Source organism: Dromaius novaehollandiae, chromosome 7, assembly GCF_036370855.1.
Source record: "Dromaius novaehollandiae isolate bDroNov1 chromosome 7, bDroNov1.hap1, whole genome shotgun sequence".
In the NCBI taxonomy this organism is placed as follows: Eukaryota; Metazoa; Chordata; class Aves; order Casuariiformes; family Dromaiidae; genus Dromaius; species Dromaius novaehollandiae.
In genome coordinates, this window is record NC_088104.1 from 24,481,643 (window position 1) to 24,507,294 (window position 25,652).

Here is a 25,652-nt window from a genome sequence, read left to right on the forward strand (position 1 = left end):
TCTCGAGTAGGTGTCTGAGGCAGGGTTTTAACAGAATGCATGGATTCATACCATCAGTCTGTTGTGATGCTGAAGGCTTGTTTTCTTTATCCTTCATCTCATCTGTGATTAGGTAATACCATTTGTGTGCATTTTCTGTGAACTCTGCATAATATAACTTCTCAATTAAACTTTAAATGTTGAGGATAAAAGAAAACTGAAGCCCATGAATAGAAGTTTACACACTAAATATTTTCTAACCTAATGTTATCTTTGTTCATTTTAAATTACAATGATAAAATTCTGTGGTCCTTTGATATGTAGTACTTAGCTCTAAGCCAGGCTCATATAATGTTTGCTTGAGGGTGATATGTAATCAGCATTTAAAATTAAACCATGCAATCCTGTGTTTAGTACTTATTGATATAAATTCAGCTTGCTTACATTTTAACCTCTGACCATTTCCTCAGCAATTTCTATTTAATTTTGCACTCCACCTCTCTTCTGACCTTGGAAAAATATGTTTTCTGGCTACCAATCTAAACCATTTTCTTGGAGTGTTAACCACTTCATTTTCCAAAATACATTAGACAAGCTTTATTCTGTCCATTTCCCCCAAACCTTATTTAGACATTCCTGAGTACAAGTTAGCAGTAACATTTAGGTGGGATATCATCATTTTTTTTTATCATCATAAAAACATGCCATACAATGTGATTTTTGTATGACCTCCTTTTGGAAAACTGAGTCCTTCTGAAAGAGGCTCTGTTCTGAAAGAACTGAGTTACAAGGGAACTTGTTTGAGTTACTTAGGCTTTTATGCTTAATTCTCTCTGGGGATAATGCTGGATACTCTCAGTACAATTAAGGGAAGATTAAAAGCTCAGTACAGGCTTATTTTCTCTCTTCTTTCTTTCTGCCAATACCCTTCCAGCCTGTATCCTCTTTAAAAGCATGAAACGTATTTTCAAAGGCCTTTTTTCTCTCTGCCATCATTTCTGTGACAGTTTCTGGTATGCTTCTTTTCCATAGATTTATGAATGTGGTTTCTGTTTCTGCATTTGTCACTTCTGATCCTGCTAACATTTAATGCCAGTTTTGTTGATCTCTGGTTCAGAGTTTTTCAGGCATTTCTCCTCAGGTTTAATCTGTGGCATTTAGAGGCCGTTAGGTAACCAGGGGCTGCCAGACAGTTGCAAAATAATTCTTGCATCATTTAAGTTGATGAGATTTGTACCATCACTTAGTACTTCTTAGTACGCTGGCTCTGCAGAGTTAATAACAGTAAAATACAGTAAAAGGGTAGACAATTAACCAGATATGACTCTGAATACACTGATGGAGTATATCTGATTATTCAGAAGGAACCATTGGTACCATTTTACATAATGCCTTTTCAAAGAGCACCTGTGCTTCAATCTGAGCACATACTAGCTGGAGCACTTACCTACACAGTTGCTGTGGTATGGCTTAAAGATTATATACTTTGAGATGACAGTGGAAGTTCTCACTGGAACTTTGATCTTTGCAGGACATTTTTCTGGTGTGTTTGCATATATTTCCTATGTGGAGTTGTTTTCTAGGGGGTGTTAATTCCATTTGATCACATACACAATGTATTTAGTGTCATTTTTTTTCTAAGGGACAGACTTCCATGTTCTAACAAGAGAATGATGGTTTTTCAGCCTTTTAACCTTTCTGAAGAATGATTTGGTGTGACTGCAGAAAATGGTGCATGCTACCAGTCAGCCCACAACTACTGATACTTTGATGGAATTGTTGTTAATTCTGTACTCTCAAGTTATATTTCATTCTTTAAAGCTGGGAGGCACAGGAAATCTGGAGATACTCCAAACCCTAGCAGTGGTAGGAATACAGATTTTACTGCCATGAGAATTCTGTAAGGAGTTGATTTACATGTGTATCCATACTGTTAATCTAAGTATCATTGCAGAACGTTAGGTGAATTACCTTTCCTGGTATCCATTAACTGCACGATGTCTTTGGATGAGAATTCATTTAATCTTTCTGGAAAAAAAATGTAATGCATGGTTGTGATATTCAAAAGCAGACCATGAGTTACATTCTCCTTCATTCTTTATCAAAATAATGCATACTACTACTAGTCTGCAAGTGTGTTGTTTAATATATGAGAAAACAATAGACCCACAAAAATCAACCCTTGCATTTCTGCTCCGTTGCAAGTAGCCCTCTCTTGATGGAGGGGTACTTTGTAACTGCCTACTTCCCTTCTGAGCTATAGAACAGTGGCAAAACTCACGCTTTCTGATATTATGTATATGCACAAATAATATCAAATGCCTAGAATGAAACAGATGGTTGTCGATAGTTGACCATTGTTCTCCGTGCCCAGCTAGTACGAAGCTTTAGCTTATGTTTCTTCTGTCCTTGCCACTTAACATTTGTGTTGCTTTTCCAAGTATACCTTTATTGCTAAAACTTCAGTTCAGTCTACATATGTGTATCTTCATTTTCAGATAATGCTGTCGCACATGCACAAATTAAAATTGTTAATGTGTTAAAAACCTTTTTACAGAAGGAAAGAGCTACTCTTTTGAAAGCTGTTAAAGTAATAATGGATGCTATTTTTATATTAGATATGTTCCTTTTAGGTAAATGCTTTTGAATGTCTTTGTGCAAGTAGAATTTGCTGTAAGAAATGCCAGGCATGTGACACTCCCCAAAATCAGATTGCTCAGCATGATGAAAATAAATACAAATATATATGGAAGTTTTTGATACTCTAGAGAAGAAAATCTTTTTGCATTGCTAGCTTAATTTTCAAATTGTGAGTAAAGCATCTGCTGCATTATTGGTCATTAATGTGCAGCATTTTGATATTTCTGTATTACGACCTATTTCTTGGCATTTTTTACTGCTGCACCAGTATTCCTCTATTTGCACTAGGCATTAATCACAAACTGCTCCACAGGACAAGTGGGGCAGCTATTTTGTCACTTGCTGTGCATGGTAAAAGAGCAGCAGCATAGATTGTATAGTTGGAGTTTTAAAACAAGATGGTGGAGTCCCATCAAATTGTATTTACTCTTGTTGACAGTATGTAGAAAAGCACAATATTCTTACCCCCAACCTGTCCAGTTCCACTGATTTCATTGCAGTGATGGAGAGTAGAATTTGCCATGTCTGTGGCAAAAGGCTCTACATGCTATGTGTCCTGACTTCTGCTGGGACCTATATATGCTATTTCAGAGGAGCTTGGAGAAGCCCTTGATGAACCATTTACAGACTGTAAATGTGGATTGTAGTGACATAGTGAGAGAACTGGATAAATAAAAATCTGTCATGCTTCCTCCTTGTCAGTCTTCAAGAGTAGGATTGGTTCTGTCCCCGTTTTTTGGAACTAGAATAACATCTTTATTTAACCAGATCTTTAATTCATATGAGACTACAGATGAGCATTTTCCATTTCTGTCATTCTGTACATGCTGAATCTCCCTTCCCGGGAGGTATTGTTCCATATTGTATACTTTCTAATTTTTTGTCCATTCAAGTTTTAAGTATCCTTGCTGAATGGCTTGTAGATGGGTGCTGCATTAGGAGAAACACTCCACAGCCAAATGCATCACATGCTGCTAACAAACTTATTCTGATTTCCCCTCCAAACTTTGGTTTCAGGCTTCATTCTTTAGTTCTTGTCTGGACTGCTTTCATGGTCCTTGGACGATTTCTCTCTGTCCTCAGTATTTGTATTCATCATATACTTGCACACAGTTATCATGTCTGTTTTGTCACCACTTGTAAAAGCTTTTCTTAATTTTCACAAAAAATAGTTCTGAGCTCTTGATGAATTTTATTACTCTAACTCGCATCAATTTGTCATTGTAATTATCTTTAAGCAAATCTGTCTTGCAGAAGTCAGCACAGAATTTCCAAGTTTGGCCATCCTGGGAACGTAGGAGACTCTGCTTCTTTCTCCAAGCTCCATTTAGAGCACAGAATTGTATCAGCCTAGCTTTCCTCTCTGTCTGGAACATACCTGATCTGCTGTTTCCTCTGTGTTATATGCCACAATTCGGTAATTTTTGAGATAACAGCGTTTTGCTATTGTATTAAGGAAGGCTGTTGCTGTAGTTGCATCTATATAAGCATCTATTTCTGTGCAGAGATAGAGCTGATAGCGGTGGGAGGTATGCCGTGTACTCCAACTCATTTCAGCATTATTGCTTCCCAGACTTCACTCACTCGCTATTTCTACTTCAGATGTCTCCCCTGAATTTTTCCTGGTTGATTTTTTTTCTCAGCATTTCTAATTCCCTAGAGACATATATATCATTTTTATGTTTTGACTGATGTTTGTATCTCCTCCTTCTCCTGTGTTTTCATTGTATAATGTTATCATGTTGTTTATTCTCCCTTTGAACTTGCAAATGAAAAAAGCTGAAAACCCAGCACTTTGGTACTTCTTCAGGCACTTCCTTCTTACGCATGTTTTATTACCTTTTGCTTGCAGTCATTTAGCCAATTTTTAATTTACATGACAATGTGTATTCCCAAGTCATTCTCAGTTATTTTTAGATGAGCTATCATGACACTACTAAATATCTTACTGATATCCAAGTGTGTTACAACTATTGCATTCCTTTCTTCCATTAACTTAGTGCTTAAAAGAAAAAAGCAACAACAGCTCGCATATAAAGCCTTCAACTTTGCTTGGATCTTTTTTTTTTTTTTTTTTTTTTTTTTTTTTTTTTTTTTTTTTTTTTTTTTTTTTTTTTTTTTTTTTTTTCAACTTTACAGATTTGTTGCCATTAATATAAGTGAGGGCTCTGTGATCTAAGTACAGTAATGTTTACTGGTTCATTCATGAGAAGTATTTTCCAAGTATTCTTGTCTTTATATGAATCGTAAGGTGCCTGAGTACCTGGGGCCAGACACAGCCTTGTCTAAACTAAAGTGCCATTAGTGGTGTTGTAAGTTGTGCCATCCATGTGACTTGGATGAAAAATAATGGAAATTAGCACTGTTCTGGCATTGTAAAGGTATACAGAATCAACTGTGAAGTTCACTCTCAGGTGAAAGAAGGAAAAGCATATTAGAAAAGGGCATTGACAAGAATGTCTAATTCTTTTCCGCTCTTCATTGCCTTCTTTCCCACAGAGACTTTGTTTCTCCCCTGAATTATTCCTATCTGTCCCAGAACAAAATTCACCTCAGTGTAAACTGGTGCAGCTTCCGTTCCATTATTTTTTGGCACATCTGCCAACTTTCAAAGTAAAGTGAATTAAGCTTTTTATTGGCACTGCCATCACAGTGATCTCATACCCTGATTGTTTCTCTGCTAAATTTGCCCCTTATCAATATAGATAGCATTAAATAAATAAATAAAGCATATAAATACTGATTGACCTCTTGTCACAGTGAATACCACTGATTGCCTTCTAACATGGTGAAGTATTTGCATCCTCACATTGCAGATGTGTTCTGGTGTTCATGGAATATCCACTTGTGCTTTCTTACAACATGGTCACGGGGAGAAGGACTCAAACTCACTTCTAGCTTTCCCATTTTGCTTCATGACAGATTTTGTTCTCCAGTTAAAAATTGTCTGGCTACTGCACATAGGGAGCTATTCAAGGTCAGGAAGATACAGCAGAAATATAATTATACAGTATACCTTGGAGAAGCTGTAACATTCAAAGGAAGCAAACTTGATTTCAGTGACTAGCAGAAATTATTTCTAGGAATACTCAGTAGTAGTACTTTTGGTCACAAAAATTTATTTTGAATTCTGTCTCCTGTGCAGAATTTTTGTAAATATTCAGTTGAAAATGAACAACTTTGTATTTTCAACTCTTAAAGGGGAATATGCTTGTCAGAAGCTTGATTATGAATGCTGTGCTCATCCCTGTGACATGGCTGAAACAAGTAGCTCTTGTTTCTCTGCCTACCCAGCAAACCTAATGCTTGTTTTGGGCCTCTTGATGAGTACTCATGTTCTCACAATGGCTTTGATTTCCAAAATGCAATAATGTTAAGCAACCATAAGGTGCTGCCTTAGCTCATTTTTCAGTAATTTTTTATTACCAGGTCCATCTCTTCTTTGGACTCTTAGCTTTTTCACCAGTGCTTGATTGCCTTCACCTTTTGAGCTTACATTCACCCAAGCAATTTTTCTCAGTTCTCTTCACCAGAAGTGGGGTTTTTGACCTTCTCTAATATTTTTGTGTAGATATGGTCTAAAATGTGGCTTGAGTGTACAATGGCTTTTAATCATGAGCTTTCAGATGCTTGACATCTTTTGCCGAGGATCATATCTGTCCATTGAACAAGTCTCTGATGCACCATTCTCTTTGTCAATTAAGGGAGCTATTTCACCTGGCTAGGTTCGAAGGCTTTAAAGCTAGGTTTGTCTCTCTGGTTATTAAGTATACATTGAACAGATTCAGCATGTCAAAGATTCTTTAAGGGAAACCTAGGGATAAAGCACCTATAAAGTTGTGTCGCTATGCGGAAAGACAACTGTCATCTTATATTTCATTTTGTTTTCAACCTGTAGTGTGATCTGATGTGGGAAGTGGAAAAGAACATTTCACAAAACTGCCATTAAAATGCAAGCAGACGTATAGGACCATTCTGAGAAAAGTGAGAAGCTCAACTTCTTTATACCACTATTGTTCTAAGGAAAAAATGGAGGCTGCTTGATGTTCAGAAAGACAAAATGTAGGCTTCTGCTTGCTACTGTTGCAACTTCTTCCAGTGATTCTCAGTATGGTATTGTTTGACATAGAGTGGGTTCTGTAGTCCGTGTGACAGCATACAATATCTTCTATTTTTGTTCTTACCTCATCCTTTCTGCTTATGTAGCCCACACTGTGGCCTTTGCAGTTGGTTGCCACTAGACTCCCCTGTTTTTTGGGGAGCTCTGTATTTCGAATACCATCACATCTTTTATTTTGTAAGTAAGGTCTCTGCTGATTTTCTTGCAGAGAGAACCATGAAATGTTAAACTGGATCCTTGAGGTTAAAATGTCACTACTGATTTATTTTCCCTAAACATCATGAATTATTTGATCTTTCTAGTTGCGAAAGTGAGGTCTCTACTAAAGCTTTGCTGGCAGAGATGTGAGGAAAAATGTCATAGTGGTTTTTTTTGTGTGTGTGGTACAGTTAGCCTAATGGAGGATTAGTATAAGGAGGAGTACAAAAGAAATTTCAGTGGCATAAAGTATATTATCCCTAGGATAATTTGCTGAGCAAGGTTAAAATGTAAGGCAAACTCTGGATTGGCCTTTTGAAACTTGTAATACATTCCCTTAATTTTTCCATGTTTTTGCTTTTGTCCATGAGGAGGAATGGGCTGTCACTGATGGTACAGACTCCCAGTAAATTCCCATGTTCCTCCCAGCTGACAGCCTAAAATGTGTCCTGCACTGCTGTGCAGCTATTGTGATTTCTAGCCACAAAGAGACAGGTCATATAAACAGAATTTGCAGTTCTGTTCAAGGTAATTAATTTCACTTTCTTGTTTTCTCCATACATAAAGTGAGAAAAAAGCATTTATTCGTTTCCTGAAAGCTTTTTGGTGATTGTTGAATGGTTGCACAAGCTTTAAACATATAGGTGTATCATGTGCAGACACTTACCTTAACCCAGGCACTCTTAGCTTCTATGGAAAGTTGCCCTTTGCCATGCTTTCTGTGGAGCTGCAGCACAAGCAGCTATGGTAGGACTCTGTGGCTTAGAGAGTCTGTGAATTTTTTTGCATAGTTTTGTTTGGTTTTAGATGTCCCCCCAGGAATCATCTTAATGATCACTTAACCCCCAAACTTCTTCCTGCCTATCTGTCTCAATCTAATATTTGGCATTTTAAACAAATCCATCACTTGCATAAATAAGCACCCTGCTATCTTATCTCTGATTTTGAGAACCTACATTTTTTACCTGCAAATGCTTATTTGCCTGTAATTGAAGTGTGCTTTGAATCAAGAATAAATTAGAAATACATTTAAAAGCCTGCTTTTTAAAGAAACATTTTTTCCCTGGCAACACTCTCTTTACTTTTTAGCATTGTTTTGTTCATTTCTTGTTTCCCAATTAACTGTTTTCCTTTTTAGCAAGGTTTTAATGTTTTTTTTTTTCAGTAGAGAAATCATCTTTAATTAAAAGTTACTTGCATTTTTTTCAATTATAGATAATAATTTGTTTGACTTTACACTCTCAATTGCCTTCAGTAATTTCCTGTAGAAATACATATAATCCATTTGCATGTTTGAAGTATTAGTGTGTCATTTGCATAGCTTGTGTGTAACACTTAGGCAAACTACTGGGGCTTAGGAAGGACAGATGATGCTTTTTAGTGGTAAATGGTGATACAGTGCCTGTTCTTTCTGCAGCCTGCTGAATAGATATGGAACCAACTTTGTCAAGAGAGCAGGAAATCATGTTATCAAATCAAAGATTTGCTGGAAAGGTTATTTCAGTAAATAATTGGGAGTTAAGGAAATGGATGACTGGCAGTGTTGCATATATATTTTTGCTTGACATCAGTCAGTGCAGATTGATGTTGATCCCTACTTCACGGTCTTGTATAGTGCAGCAGAAAAAAATATATATAAACACTTTTCAGTTGGTATACGTCAGAATTCCAACATAAAGCTGTTGTAGTTTGTAGCAGCGTGAGATGAGATGGTAGGAGGTTTAAATTTTATTGCAGCCATGCATTAAAACCACAACTTGTTTGTTCTACTAAATAAGTTGTATGGTAAGGCCTTGGGTGAAACAGTATATATGGTTCTGGTCAGTCATGTTTAGAAAAGATCAGCTCAGACTGGGAGAGGTACAGAGGAAGGACTACCATGGTAAGGGAGATGGAGTGTCTGTTTTATATGAGCACGTCTTGTTTAGTCTGTTGATGTGAAAGCTGGTAGGAAATATGATTGCTGTGTATAAATACGTAAGACCACCATTCATGGGAAACAAGTGGTTAAAGGACAGTGCTGCTCACGAACAGATGGGTGCTGATGCAGTTTGGCTGTAAATTAGAAGTTGCTTTCTAACCATCAGAGCAATGAGGTCCCAAAGCAACCTTCTCATAGGAGTCTGGAGGCAAAAGTCTGGTATGCTTAAAGTGGGGATGCATTCCTTTTTAGGATCATTTTCTGCATGTACCTAAAATGGCAGCTCCAGTCCTGTGTTTCTACCCCAGATTTCAATATTGGAACTAACGCACCTTTTTCCCTAGTACTGCCAAGACCTACACGAAACCGCGGGGTCCAGATCTTGTTTCAGTTCTTACTGAAAAAGTGTCCGTACAACTCATATTGCCTTCATAATTGGCAGTGCTTTGCACTTTTGTTTGACCCATCCAAGTCACTCTCCCTTTTGGTGATGACATCTGTTTGGGAAGGTTGGTATTGTGCTGTCTCCTCTCTGATGCAGTGAGTTTTGAATTCTTTTTTGGTATTCTGGTACATTTTTCCAGAGGAGGGGTCGGGACTGGACTGCTGGATATAAGACAGAGGTATTTCTTTAGGACACTATCCTGGGATATGAGAGTTGGGAATTTGTGTCTTATTGGCCAAAGCAAGGAATTAAATGTAGACTTTCCACTCTTTGGGTGAGTCCAGTCTTGAGGAGGATTCACAGAAAGATGGAGGAGCACCACCTCACCTCCATCTTTCTTTGAAAAGACAACCTCACTTCCTTGAATGTGTGGTGGTTGGCATCTATCATCTGGAGAGACTTCCCAGACTCAGACTCCTGAGATGCTTACTCAGGATTTGCAAGGAGCCGCCGCTTGAAGGCTGGGAGGGGATGGGGTGGTTAGGTCCTCAGTGCTTCCAGTTAGCCAGCTCCTGGCAGCTCAGCACTGGGCGTGCGTTGAAACTCTCTCAGTATCTTTCCTTAAGAGACTTGCTGTGGCTTCTGGATGCCGTTCCACAGCCACCCATTTCTTTCTTTATCAACAACACAGACAAAGAGAAGGGAAATTGGGGAGGCTTGAGGAAGGAATGTGAAGTCCAGGATCTAGACTTAAAAATGCCTTTAACGTTTCTGTGCTAGTGAGTGTGGCTAGGTCTTTGCTACGTTCTGTCCCTGAGGTTGCTGTGCTGCTGTGGTAGGTGTAAAAATAAGTACGTGTAAAAGCCAGAAAGCACTTTGAAATAGACACTGCCACATTTTGAATTGTTGTTATTATTTAAAGACTTTCACATTAGAACAGAAATAATCCTCCTTTATTTTGGTCTCATTATGAAATAGTCAATTCTTTCTCATTCTTTCTCTCTTTCTTTCTCTCTTTGTTTTTATTTTTTCTTTCTCTCTCTTTGTGTTTCCCACTTACCTTAGTATACTCAATGTAATGTTTATTTAAAATGAATCCTGCTAATAAACAGAGAACAGGTCTTTATGAAAACCTGGAATTTTTCTGCTATTCAAATATTACTGATGTTTCAGTGGCACATTTCTTGTTTAATATTCAGGTATGCCATTTGTTTCTTAAAGACAGAGGAATACTTCTGTGATCAGAAAGGGTAGCAGCTAAGAGCAGCAGTGATGTGAGTCACTTTGACAGTGAGCAAACTTGTCAGAATGTTCAAATTTTCAAGAATAGATGGTCTAAGGCATCAATTTTTTTCCTAAATATTTTTGAAAGTCCTTATGAAAATTTAAATAGCTATGTCTCATGGTGTCCTGAATTGAAAAGATCATGAATTAACAATTGCATTTTACTGCTAAAATACTATTTGTTTACTGGAAAGCCAAAATAGTAACATTAAGGTTCAGTCAGATTCTTTGTAATACTTTTAATAGCTGAATTTGGAAATCTGTAGTGTAAAATACATCAGTCCTAAGCAGGAAAGAGGGAATTCGTAATGAGCATGTCCACTGTAAGACAGTGAAATTTTTTTTTTTTTTTTTACCCAAATGACTTTATATGTTAAGTACCTTTAAGCCCCTGCTGGTTTTTTTGTTTTGTTTTGTTTTGTTTTGTTTTTTCCTCCCAGAAGCCGTGTTTACATTAATTAATTTGATGCTGGCCACTTCTTTGGGATAAACTAGAATTTCACTGCAGGCATGTAATACCTTTGAGTTACAAAGTAAAAATCCCATGTTTTTGGCTGAATTGTTGGTGTATTACAGCTGTCTCTTGCCTAGGGCCATCTGCATGGGAGAATACTCCTTTAATAGAATAAATCATTAAAAGGCTATAGCAGACTTACTGGAACCATTCTTCTGTATCTCTCACTACTGCTCTTATCAAAGATATTGAAAAAGAGGCTCAGTGGATTAAAAAAAGTAGTCTCACACAGGAACACCACCTGCTTTGCAGTTGTTTCCATTGAGGAAAAAAGATCTGTGCTACATTCACTGTCTCTTTAATTCGGATTGCCAATGATAATGCAGAGTCCACTGCTAAAGAAAGGTAGGATGCAGAAGCAGAAACATTAGTGCTAATCTGCTGCAGGAAGACTAGATAAATCAGCACAGCTCTCATACATCACCAAGAGAGAAGCTGATTGCAACTTGACCATGTGCCTAAGTGGTCACATCAGCAACAAGAACGGAGCATGGATAAAAAAACTAAAATGTACCCTTAGGGCTACTTGCTGTGCAGGACCTATAATAACACATCAATGTAAGTTTAAGATTTCTTTATTTTTTGTCTCTATTGAAATTATTGTTTTGAACATGTCATTTATAAGATTATATTATTATTTTGCACAAATTTAGGGTGATAATACAGTGAAGTATAACACTAAGCAGATAATAGTTTGATACTGTTTGTGACTGTGAATGATAATGGGCTTTATTTAGTATTGCTGTGTCTCTCAACATACTTCTTTCTTTGAGGATGTTTTACTATTTAATCCTAACAGTCATATCTCAGAAACTGAGTGAGGTTTTGGGTGAGATGACAGTGAGATGTCTCTTCTTCTGTGTCATCTGGCGTTTCAAAATGACTTGAGACATAATGCCACAAATATATTTACTTCTAGTATGAGAATTTTTTGCACTGTTTTATTCTTTGTGTTAAGAGAAATGCTCATAAAGAATATTTTCAGTGGACCTTTTTGTATTCTTGATTTAAGTGCAGATGGTAATTTTCCTACAATTTTAAAAATTTGTATAATTGTTTAATTTAATGTCACTTGAGCATCTGCAAAAAGGGAAGGCAGGGATGACATGGAAACTGAATAAGCATTGATTGCTAGTCTGAAAATTAAATTTTAAAAGTTTTTGCAGTAAATTTGATTTCAGTTCATTTTTTACTAAATTAAATTATCATATTTAAATTGAGGCTAGAATATAGCAAACAAATGTGTGAAACTACCCTGGATAGCCCACGTTTCTTGCTGTGTCAGACTATAAAGATGATGTTGATTGTTGCTGCCCAGGAATATCCTAATTGTAGAATTCAGAGTAGCATGTTTAAATAATGCATGAGGAAATAAAAAGGAAAGCTGGAATTTTACTGTTCAGATATTAAGGTGCTTTGTTCAAAGAGAAGAGTATGTAATAAAAGCTACTGAAAGGGTATCTCAGGGTCTCCCTTGCAGCTTTAGGGGAAGAGACAGGGAAATCCAGGAGAGGTCTTGCTGTGCACTCTAAAAATGGGGGAAATTTGGAAGCACTTTACTTAAGTAAAGCTTTTTTTTTTTTCCTCCATTACTTATTTTTAGGGAAGGGTGGGGGCTTCAAGCAAACGAATTCATGGAGTATGGAGAACGAAGGCTGAAAGATGCTTTGGTGATAAGAACTTGATTAATTAAGTGTAAAGATACAGAAGTGCATGCAGTTATTTTATAGTGTTGTAGCTGCGGCCAAATACAATAACAGATGGGTTAGAGGTAGAAGTACCCTGAAGTTTAATCTATGACAGGTTTCTGTTCATGGCAACTGAAAAATCTATGGATAGTTGTATGGCTGTTGCCCCCTTCACTTCACGGAAGTAGAAGTACTCAATGTGGGCCAATTTCAGGTCTTGAGACACAGATACTTTTGTTTTGGCTAAGACCTACACAAAGTGAAGATGTATCTATTGATAACTGCAGTCTAACTGAGAATGAGAGATGGAAATGGAGAAAGGGGAAGGTGGGGCTTTGTGACAAAAAGGAAGCTCATTCTTCCCAGCAGAATAAATAACCAACTCCGCCAACGGGCAGGTGAATTGTGGACCAAGTGGAGAGTTTACTTTAATACACAGTACGTATATATGTGCTCAGCTCCTGAAGCTGAAGTTCATTGGGAGTCCACTGACTTAGATACTCTGATTTGTAGAATAATAAATAAGAAAAAGAAAAAAGGAAAAAGAGGATTGCTCTATGGCAATAGGAAGCACAGAGACTTGGTGGTTTCCTTGACTTCTGTTATTTTGTAAACTTCGTGGCAGATTCCTATATTTTTGTTCTGTAAAATATTCTCCTTTCACATGTTATACAATAATATAATCAGTCTGGTTCATGTTAATGGAGTTGGGCTTCTGTTAGTACAATAAACCCATCCTCTTTTCTATGACCTGTGTTCACTGGAACAGCAGGAAATTATTGTGGTTTACAAATATAATGAAACAAGTAAATAATTTTCTTTTCCTTGTAACTGGACATAATTTAAGATTCTTATCAAAGCTGTTTTTAACAGTTCAGTAGTGCTTCATATGCTAACACAGGCTATAGCTGAGTTCGTATTGTGGTCTTCAAGCAAACATTTGCTGCTTTGTGTTTCTGTGAAGTTACTTGGAGGAGTTGGGCTTAAATTAGATACTAAATGACCTGATACTGACAAGACTGGCCTTCAGTCACTTCTCTGAAGTTTTCTTTTTAGTTCAAGAGACAAAAGTCTATTGAGTGTCTGTTGTGGGCTGAATTTGGCCTTGGATGCAGTTTCCATTTGTCAAGGCAAGGCACTTCCTCTAGAGTGAATATTCTGAGCTTATGTATTTATTATGCTGAGCGTTTCGCTGTTACCAATAAGCTTGCTTGCTAGAGTCCAACATGCCCTTCATTTCCACTTTCAGTTTTAGTGGAAAAAAAAATGCTAATTGTAGTTTTGTGTCCTTAAAAAAAAGTGCTAATGGACACCATTCCTTACACTTTCAGAGCAGCAGGTGACTCACTAATGCCAAACTCAGCATACTGAAGTTGTTTATACTGATGGTATTCAGACAGACAACATAAACTCAGTGGGAGCAAGAAAGTTTAATGGAAAAACTCCTATTAATCAAAGTTACCAAGGAAAGGCCTGAAATATTAAAGCAACGTGTGCCCTATCATAGTATTTCACACAGACAAAAGGCTGTCTGGAGAAAAATATAATTGTGGGAGTTCAAAGCATTTTGATTAAATAGCATTTCTTCCAATTTTCTGTCTACAAATGAGTAAAACTCAATAACTTCCCCTTGAAGTTGAGATTCTGGCCTGTACTCCCTTTGCCGTGGTTGCAGAAGAAAACAATTGCCCTAAGGAGAGGCCCTCCAAGCTCGGTGATGCTGAAGGAGAGAATGTGCAGCTGTTTTGCTTCAATGAATACATCCTATTCCCATCCTAAAGCTCACCAGTTCTGCTGGCCAGCACGAAGAGTGGCATGGCTTTCCTTCTTCCAAGTAGACCAAGAGATCCAAGAACTGTAGTTCTTTGAAGTATGCCGTGAAAAGCTCCCATCTTGTTTTATGCACGCAGGCATACGAGCTCACTGATTTCTTGCACAATTTCAGTAATCACTAATCCATCCTTTGAATTGTATCTAGAATACTCTGTACCACCATCCGCTGCCTGCATAAAAACTCATAAGCTACAGTATATAAAATACCGTATGTAGATCAATTCATGTACTTTCACAAAATCAGATATAACCTGGAGTACACTTGGAAAATTGTGATAAACAGCTTGGCCCTCAGACAGCATTGCATGTGCTGCAAAGAGAACACGCATTATAACTGTCTCAACAAGGTGAACAGAACTGTCACTGAATGCAATTCCCTTCTAGGGAAACAGGTTGAATCTCTGGAAGGGGCAAGAGAATTTTACATGTAAATTGACTATAGCACAAACAGTACCAATTACAGCTGACAAGAGAACTTAATTATTTTATATCCTGAGTGGATCTTCCAACCTAGTTTTGGAACCTGTGTTGAAAATCGTTTAATGATTATAAGCTATTTTGGAAAAAGATCATACCTTGAAAGGAATTTCCTAGGTATGCTGTCTCCTAGCTTTCAGATAGTCTTTCCAGCCCTGCTAAATGCTGCCTCTGAAGTGGACTTCTCCCAGAATGTTGTAAACTGGATGGGACCAGACTGTGCTGGGGCACACACCACCGTGATCTCAAACAGAGAACTGCTAAGGACAGGATATCCTGGTGGTTTTCGCCAGTGGCATAACAATTTGTTACAAGACAGCCACTCACCTGAACTTTAAGTCTTGCTTGAGGGAAACTTATGAAATATGTTCACAAAGGGAATCCTGTGGACTGATAGCTCTACCTTTCAGTGAAAATCATGGATTAGAGTGACAATGACTTGTGACTATAAATGTGTTTGTTTATGGTACATTATAATTTTCTCTCTCCCTTCTACTGAGGCTACCTCTTCGTGGTCTGCTGGTGATAATTTGCCTTTTTCTCGTTCAAAGAGAGCATTAGTGCAAGCTAGTGAAATTGTAACCTTTTTCTTTACAAACTTATGTGAGCTACTTTTCCCCTCATACAGTCCAACTAGTTTACATCAGAAAGGTAAATCCAGAGTAATTGTCCATGATCCCAACTTAGCTGGAAAAGGTACTGTATGTGTCTCTGACCTGGAAAAAGGCTTGTCGGTTCTTTCTACCTTTATCATCTGGTTTAGTGAGCCCACTGGTATCTGTCTTTGTTACATGAGAAATAGGTAGAATCCAGTTCTCAGTAACTATGTTTATACAACAGTAGCACCCTGGGATACCCTTGACGAAGACGACTGTTGTGCCAGGCAGTAAGCGGACAAGCAGTAAGGGGAGACTGCAACGCAGTGCAGGCTCCGTCAGAACAAGGTGCAACAGGAAGAGAAGACTAACAAAGACAGAAGTAGAGAGAGCAATAAATTATTTTAATAAATTAATATGCAAGAAGCAGAGATTTCAGTTCATCATGATATATTTTACCTTTTGGACCATAACTTTTTCAGTTAGCCTGTTAAGACCTGACTTGGCATCCTGACAGTGTGCCAACTGTGACAAGGAGTGGAGGATGATACTACTGGAATTCGGTTTGTGTTTTGTGAAGCTCTTGACAGTCTTTGTTACCTCTTTGTTATTATCCTGGAAAGTAAATAGTTACATATTGGTTAACCATATGGATGATGGGTTAGTGTATTTTTAGAAGATTGCTCAGATGTCTCAGTTCCCGTTATGGCAATATTGCCATCATGTGCTGTGGCTCAGTGCCACGATGCCACTATTCTATGTACTGAAAATCCAAACAAATATCTGAAGGATGGAGAGGAGATCAGTGAAAGGAAGAGAGGGGCTATAAACTGTAGAGTTGGCCTACAGCATCTGTGACAGGGATGAAGACTCTGGGAGTACAGTGTGACCTCTGGTACTACACCTGGGCTGTGTCCCAGCTACCTTCCCCATTTGAGATCTGGGAGCAGTATGGGCGGTCGTTCTTTGTTTCCAGTCCCAGCACTAGGCTGCCAGTGCTTTTCCTACTCCATATTCCTGTCTCTGTGTTGCCTTTCCTCAGTGACTCCCACTGAACTTCCCAGGAGAAGAGGGGGAGACAAATTTTCACCGTAAGTCCTCGCAAACCCCATTTCTCTCATTTTTCTCATTCCAACTTATCATGACAACTTCTTGAGATAACAAAGCCATTGAATAACCTGGCATTGTTCTCCTTGGACAGATGATGAGTGATGGGAGGGAGGGAGGAGACAGAAAGAAAGGGGTGAGGAAAAGTAAGAGAAAAATTCTTGAACTACTGAGTAGTTCCTTAAGGGAGGAGTCTGTAATCGTTTTTGTTTGGTGCTTTAACACTGCTTGTACATATTAGCAATCACTTTGAGTGAGAAATGACCCTGTCACCCCAGTTCCCTCACTGCAGTGTAAATGTAACCTTGCTGAACTGTTTGAAACACTAATACTTTATCTTTTAGTCAGGATTTATTGTGTTCTATAAAGCACCTGACTCTCAAAACAAGGAAGTTTCAGATATTTTAAGCACTGACAATTTTTTTTGTCCAGCAAAGAAATTTGAGAAATACCCAGGCAGCAAGCTTCTCTCAGATTAGACAGAGTGGGCTGTTTTATATCAGAAGCTGCATTTCCTATTTTGCTTCTCTGCCAGAAATTCTCTTGCCAGAAACTCTGTCATTTAAGCTTTTATCTGCTTTTGAAGGGAAGGAAGTTAACCATCCCAGTAACATTGCCATCACTATAACAAAAAATCTACAGACAGTGAATGGCTATGGAAAACTGATAATTGCACACAAATGCATAATTTCCCCAGGCCATGATGAGCACTGATAAAATTGCCAGCTCCATTTTACAGTGGGGAGATACTGCAGTACAGATCTATGTCTTTAATATTCAAATAACCTGTGGACAATTCTGAACTGACAGGGTAGCAAATATATTTATTTCATGTCTGTTACTGCTTTTGCTGTATTGCTACATATACAATTAGCTGTTACAACCATTGTAAAGAAAATCATTGAGACTATTTTTCTGTTATTGGATCAGCCTTTCCTGGGGAACACACAGGCACAGGTTACATTTTTCAGGAGTTAAAAAAAAAACAAAAAAAACAACAACAAAAAAAAAACCCCTCAACATACTTAAGAGAATTTTCAGTAAGTTCGGCTATAGGAATCAAAACTCTGCCCTCTTTAATCCAGATATATGTGCACAGGCCATAGGGGCTTCAGTGGGAAGGCCCTTTCATATATTTGAATGGAGAATTTGACCCAGAGTGGCTTATAACTCAGCAAACAATCTGTAAGATCAAACATGCGTGAGGCTGAGCCTGTTTTTTATACCTTGTGATTACAGTATTTCTGATTGCTAAGGTCTTTAAACTGCTGGAAAGCTATATGGTAATAGAGAGCATTTGAATCTAAGTGTGGCTGAGAGAGATCTCTCTTGATTTCATTTGTTGCTGGTCATGTCAAGAGTGACTGCTGTGGTGAATGGCACAATTTCAGACTGCATCTCACTCAAATGGATTATTCTTCAGAGCACTGATTTTCTAGGGAAGAGAACGTCCGGGGTCTGGATCTGAAGGGTCTTTTGCATTTTTGGTAAACTCACCTCAGAATAACAGCCAATACTTTATGCAACTGTAACTGCTGAAAGTCTGTAATGTGCTGTCTACGCCAAGAGGCAGCCCGTGAATGCTGGCAGAGGGAGTTTGACAGGTGAGGAATAAAAAAGTGTATCTGAGGGGACTGTGCCAGGGATCAAAGTAATATTTGATGTATTCACTTTTTTCCCCAAATTAAGGTCTGTAAACATGGTAATAACTGCATGGCAATGATGACTAAAATGCTTAATATCTTTGTTGTGCATGTATTACAGCCAATTTTGAAAGTGCCGAGCACCTACCCAGCAGATCCGTGACATTCATACGGCAGTGGTGATGGTAGTGGTAGTGATGTGGGGTGTTGTAAAACAAGGAAGTTGAGCAGGGGTGAAGCACAGACTTTCTGAAGAAGCTGAAGCACAGGAAGGCTAACAGAAAGCTGTTAATGCAATATAGCTCTCACTTCAAATGTACAGAGAGCAAGTGATCAAAGGTACAGGCCCACTTGGATTCTTTGTTATCTGCGTGAATTTGTTCCTATTGAACATATTCCTGAAGGCAGTGATGGTGCTTTTTACCCCAGTGATGGTGGATTTTTACTCACATGTATATATAAAGCCCTCCAAAAAAAAATCTTAAGCACAAAAATCCTGTGCAGAAAGGATTTTGTTTAAAAAAAAAAAAAAAAAAAAAAGTTAATGCTCTAAAGGAGACTAGAGTATCTCCTAGGATTAATGGGTAGCTGGGAGGAGTTGATTGCCTCAGGCATAGCTAAGGGCCATTAATTCCAGCTAGTCATTAATCCCCATGTAATGCCCTATGCTGATGCTACAGTTCCTGTTATAACACAGAAATAGAAAGCTTGCCGACCTATGGATTTTGATTGGTGATGTTGTTCTTACAATGACTGCTTATGTTTCTAAATGCTCATCGCTGTAATGTTTGACAGAGTTTTAGCTTATAAGCTTCATGTATTTCCAGAGAGTTAATGCATTGTGTATTACCCACATGTAAGCCTGAAATGGCGTGATCGGTATTCCATTCTCTCCCAGCCTTTGTACAAATCTTGCGAACATTGCAGCCCATATGAGGTATGCTTGATGTATTGACTCTCATAACAGAAAAATTGATTATCTCTAAGAAAATTAGTATACATATTTTTATATCTAGAGAAAATAAAAATTGAGCATGTGTTTCCTTTACTGTCGTTGTCATGTAAGGCAATGTGCAGTTTAAGTTGCATTCATTTTAATTTTTTTAAAAAACAAAATGCTCCTGAAATTTTAATTATTTTATTTCAATAGCCAAAGAAATGGTGATGAAGAGACTAATTATAAAGTGTTTGGAAGCAACGACCATCACATGCTCTTTATATGCATGCATGTGTACACGGAAGTATACAATAAAAGTGTTGCTGGGCAGATCTTAAAATTCAGGAGAAAAAAGTTCAGAATGAAGAGACAGCCCCCAGTTCCCAGCTTAGCAGATCATGTGAACACACATGACTTCCAAGCAGCAGAGAGTTTAGCTAGCAAACACCAACTGTAAGAAGAGTTCCCAGAGTGATAGACTGGAATCTCTGATTAAATTCTACTAAAAATGTTTTTTCTCAAGAAGAAAGTTGTTAACCTTACTTTTTGGTAGAGTCCTTCATTGTCAGGGATCCCAAAGCATTTTGCAGAGGTAAAGTTTAGTACTGGCATGCAGATGTCAGAGGGAAGATTAACAGACTGACTCCACGAGGGCTGTGCAGAACTTTGGAAGTGCAGAACTAGACCTACAGATGGGCTTCGCGGCTGCCTGCTCTGAAAGACCCTAAAGCAGTACTGCATAGCAGCTCGGGTCGGGAAGTGTGGGATGCTGTCCTCAGCTGCAAGCATAGGTGAGTTAACAAAGCTAGACTCTATGAGAACCATGGTAAACTGCTTTAAAAAGGGAAGGAGCAGCAGCCGAGCTATCTATAATTAGCACTTGTGGTAAAGACATGGATTGTATTGCTGAACTCTGAAATTCCAGCACTACACTGATTCCAAGAAATGGGTATGGGTTGTGTCAGGGTTGATTTAGGATAAATAACCACTTCCTACAGCCCTGTCCGTGCTCGTTATTTACCCAGCTGTGCCTTGTTTATTTTATGATTTCAAAATCGATCACAGCATAGAGTGTTGCAGCACTCCAGAGCAAAAGGGTAGGCTTAGGATAGACTGTCTCTTGATATACTAAAAATAAGGCTGAAATTTATAGAATATTTTTGTTGATTAAGTTGTATTTAGAGTGTATAAATGGTGGTATGGAAGAAAGTTGGTATATGGATTTTTTTTTCCCCTCTTATACATAAAATTTCATTGACCCTTGTGTTTGTCTCATGCACACAAAGGGAAAAGAGCCTAGAGCTCTTTTCATTTAATTAGTTGGAAATCTTTTCCATTCTGTTATGATTGCCAATTATAACATTGCGGCACCTTTCCTTGAAAACCAGGGTTTCAAGGAAAACTGGTGTTTTTCAAGTGCTTTAGGTCCTTTCTTTTCCTCCCTCTGGCTTTCTTTGCTGTTACAGTTTGGCTTGCCACTGTGCAGGAGGAGGAGGGATGAGAGGAGGAGGAAGAGGTACCCTTCTTTGCCATTCTCCCCATTCACTGCCTTTTCACTGGCTCAAAATAAATTCTATAGTGTTTACAGAGCTGCCATAGAAAGTGAGTGGTGGGAGGGAGAAAGAGGAGAGTAAAAGAAAGAATCGGAGGAAACCTTTGCCGTCTAGACTATTTGTGGTGTATTGCCACCCATTTGAGAATCGCTGTAATATAAATTAGACCATTTTAGCGCATAATGAGGATTTCCTCTTCCATAACTGGGAGTTAGCCAATGATAGAGTCTTAACTTCATTTCTTTGTGACCAAAGAATTTTTAAAACCTGAAGAAGATAAAGGATGACTCAGAAAACTAGTCTCATGGAGATTGTATTTACCAGGTGAATCAGGGGAGCCAACTGAGATGATCCTGATCTTCAACAAAGGTATGGGTGAGGCTTCATCAGGTACTCATAATTGGCCTAAGCAGTCCTGCAGAAATCCAGAGGATCCTAGTAGCTGGCAGAGCGTATGCACATTGCTGCAAGATTCACAGGGAAATAGAGGATTGTGTGTTTATTCCAGAAACTTAAAAGTAGTTTCCTCCGTTATGATTCCTTTTCTTAGCAGACCTTCTGTCTCTGTTTTGATCTTCTATGGGATCTAGAATGCTCCAGACTTCTGTTTCAGCGGTTGTTCTGTAGATGAGAGTCCCTGAAGGGAGGATGTCTGGAGCTCTGTACGTACCTAACTCAGCAGAGTTGAATGTGTTAGACACAAACTGAGGGCTGCAGTACCGGCACATAGAGGAATAACTGCAAATCACTGGGCTAAACCTGCCCAAAGATAGCTGTAACTTCCAGCTTCATGTCAGAAGTATCCCAGAGAGGGACCAGCAGTCCTTATGTGCTGTTTCCAAAAAGGCATGTCGTTGCAGTTTGGTCCTGGCTTATTGTTATTTGAATGTATCTGGTTTGAGTTTCCTTTTTCTTTGAAAGGATTTTTTTCCAAATATTTTTAAACTTCCTTCCTGATGTTTGTCTTTTTTCCAGATTCCAAAATTAGATCAAGTCACATTTCCTCATGGGACTTCTGGTGCAAGGAGACATTGAGCTTTTGCAGCCCCTAGTCTGAAGGTGCCTGCTCCAGTGGATGACCTGCGCTGTCATGCACGCTGTCCCAAAACAATTGGACAGTGGCAAACTTTAAAAGTTAATGCATGTCCCCTTTACTGTCCAGTCCCCCTCGGCCTGTGCATTCTGAATCTTGCTTAATGTTGTTGAGTCCTATTTGTTGAAGGTACTATTTAATCCCTGACTTGCCTGCTATTTTCTCGTTTGACATGTCAACTGTTAAGTCAAAAAAAGTTATTTTAAGAATGGGCTTGTCAAAGAGAGCATATCTTCTCCCCTCAAAGACCTCTGAGGATGAATATTTGATTAAAATGTGACTGTAGCATTACAATGGGTGCCCTGTGTCTTTTTGTAAATGAACAACCAGTGAACTTGTGGACTGTCTAGTTTTTAATTGGCAAATTATTCAGTGAATGTTTCTGGGGGAATTGCAGGGGAGGGTGAGGAGTTAGTTGATTTTTTAGATAATTTCATTGCTACATTTATTCCTAAAGGTGGTGCGAAGATGAATAACTCCACAGGTTCAATTTAAATTTCCTTTCTGGAAATGAGGAAAAGGATATGTTCTAAAACTTGGGATAAAACCCCAAGCCCTGAGATGGGCAGCCCAGCATCAAAAGCAGGATGTTAGGTTTGTGGTCATCTTAGCTGTGGCTTTACGCATGACCCATGCAGGTGCTGCACCGTTCTTCTGCTCTGTTTGCCTGCTTCTTTCTTTGTGAGGTCCAGTGGCTGCTGATAAAATCTGCCCTTGAAAGGGCTTGGAGGCTGAATGCCTGTCTATTTTACTACTCTGATAGGTCACAAGGACAGCCAGATCTTTAGATATGATGATATGCTTTACAGAGAATGCTAGGACAGTCAGTACAGAGAGGGAGTGTAATGAGTAGACTTATTGCTGAGTTACCTAATAGACTCCTGGAACTCTAAATGCTGTATCAGTCTACTGGAAAATACTGTGGGATGGGGCATCAGGACAAGGAAAAAGGCATAACTTGGATCTGTTCAGCTTAATTGGAGTTTGAAATTCTTGATAGCACTTCAGCACTTTGTAAGGAGAAAAGACTATCCCATTTCATGTGTATGGGTTTGCTGTTGCTACCCTCGCCTCTGTAAGTAATATGTGACAGCTCATAAGACCTAGGATAACACACAAAGGGCTGCAGAAACAGTCTCTTTGCATCTCTGAGTGGGTCAGCCTGGGGGTCCTGAAAAGGTCTTTGACTAATTTTCTTTCCTCAATAGCTGTCTGCTATCGACTTCTTTCTGGAAACAGAATAGCATAAAGTGTTGTAAAATAGAAGACCAAAACCTGAAGAACTGCTGTTATTTCCAAAGTAATCTTTTTCCAAACCAGAAAGCTTGATGTAAGTGTCACTCAGGCAACCTATAGTGCCTAGATATAGCCTGCACTGTGAACAGGCCATGGAGTAGCGATGCCAGCTGCAGTCAGAGTGACTTTTTTTACATGCTCCATGAAGCTGCAAGACAAACAATTGCAAATGGTTTCTAATCTGGGTATTCATGTGTGTACTGTCAGGGACAGTGAGGCACTGCATACAACTTCAGGGTGGACAGGAGGGTCAACTGTTGTTTAGCTTCTCTTTCATTGAAAAAGTGACATTATTTTAATGAAAAGAAAGACTTTACAAATAGGTCTTTAATCACCTTTATGTTAGAGCAATACATTTCTCTTTGGTTGATGCTAATGAAATTGCTTTAGTGAAATACTCTGAAATGCGGTATAGAGTACATGCCATATACATATATATATATATATATGTACTTTTTTCTTTTCTTTTTCCCTTAGAAGACCATTAGGATGTTAAATATAAGATATAAAATCAACTTATTTTAGCATTGGAAAGAAAAAACAAGTGCTCTGTTGCTTTTTAGAGTTTTGTAGTGGGCTTTGGTTACTTTTGCAGATGTCTAAATGCATATGGTCTTGTGCAGAAAAATGTGGCTATTTTCTCATGTAGCAAAGAGGCTGGCTGCAGTACTGGCTCAAGACTTTTCTTGTCCCTTTCTGGCTGTTCTTTCCAATTGCAGCCTGTTTTGCAGGATTTCTTAAAAAGCCACTTCTATTCACTGATCCTGTTCATGGTAGAGCCCCAGAGACATCTCTGCTGATCTGACGGAGAAGATGCCATATTGGGCGCAGGAGTAGGAAGAAACAGCTGGCAGGGCATAGGCCATTGTTGCACTGAATGTTTCTTATCGTGGAACCACAGCCTACAGCGATGGGCCACATGAGGACATGTGAAGGGGCAAAACTGGATGTAGTCTGGATTTGCACTAATTCCTCACAAGGGAAATTCTAAGAAATAAGATTCATAGACAGAATAACATCTCGCTTTACCAATCAGAATCATCAGGGTCTGCTACAAAATTTTAAAGCCAGGAGTGTAGCTAATTAGACACTAATGAAAAATAAACTGCAAGAGGCAGGGAAGAGGATTACAAGAGGATGATGTTTAATAGCTACATCCATTTCTGACTTGGACCTCTTGAAGAGTAGATTAGATACAATTACATCTTAGCATTTGGGAAAGCTTAGCATTTGAGAACTTGGCTGAAGCAGGTCTCACTATGTTAGGGGAAAGAGCATTCCCAAAAATGTTTTGTTATAATTTTTATTTATAGTTTAAAGATTTAAAAAAAACCCACACAATTGGTAGATTGTTTTCTGCAGCTGTGATGACTTCTACGGCTAACATTAATGTCCCAGTGGGTTCATTCCAGGTCCATTCCTTTCTTAGGACTCCTTGGTTTTAGCTAGCAGCTTTGGTGTTACTAAAATCAGTAGTTTCTATCACCTCTTCAAAAGACACTGAAGAGCCAGGAACCAATTTTCCAGCAGTGCTGCAAGATATATTTGAAACTTACCCCAGGGTTGTCAGAAAGGTTGTGAACCGTGGCTGCCCTGGCCACCGTGTAACAGTGCCCCCGGACTCGGCGAGCTGGCTGTCGCCAGTTCTGCAGGTCTGTTCCTCCTGGGAATTTCTAGGGTTGACCACGTGACCCAGTATTGAGACGTATACAGTAAGACCTACTTCTCTTTAACATTTACAAATTGAACTCAATATTAGCTGTATGTATTTTGTGCCCTCTCTTAATTTAAATTACAATGGTATGCAGCAGCAGCAATAGCTCAGGGGAAATGTATTTAGAAAAAAGTGCACATGGTAAATTAAATTACTGGTCTAACCTAAATTTCTAGTCTGCCAATATGTTATGTTGAATTCTGACAGAAGAGAGGCCTGGGAAGAATATATAGTTCCAGTAATGCTGCTGGACAGTTTTTTTTCACTCATAATGGAACTGTAATTAAAATGCCTGCTGGTGTCTCACTAATGATCCTGGCCTTCCTCTGGGCAGAACACTTCTGAAATGTATTTTATCATAATAAGAATTTCTCCAGCTTTCTTCCAGCTTACTCAGAATGGCAAAAGGTTTCCCCATTAGCCAGGAGGGCCTTGTCATTCCCTAGTTACCTTTGCACCCAAGCTCCCATTTTAATGCAGCTTGCTTACTTACCCTAAGCCACACTCATCTCCCGGGGAGACAGTGCTGGTTTGCCAGCCTGGAGTTGCCCTGAATAGCTGGCACAATGGTTCAAAGTAGGGCTGCTGTCTTCAGAAGCTGCCTCTGACACTAACAGAAACAAAGTTGGCCCGGTGCTTACCAGTTTGGAAAAGCCATCTTGTTTGGAGAAAGC

General features: G+C 38.7%; 1 protein-coding gene across 4 annotated transcripts in view; it reads left to right on the forward strand.

Moving 5' to 3' along the window:
- The window catches only part of RAPGEF4 (Rap guanine nucleotide exchange factor 4), a 164,760-nt gene that overhangs the window by 36,438 nt on the left and 102,670 nt on the right, over positions 1-25,652 (forward strand). Inside the window, exon 1 of one of the 4 annotated variants that reach the window (XM_064514969.1) lies at positions 19,697-20,113. The exons of the other annotated variants lie outside the window; for them this stretch is intronic. The gene's annotated coding sequence lies outside the window, so the exon portion shown is untranslated. Of the gene's footprint in view, positions 1-19,696; positions 20,114-25,652 lie in introns of those variants that run through there. 4 annotated transcript variants of the gene reach the window in all.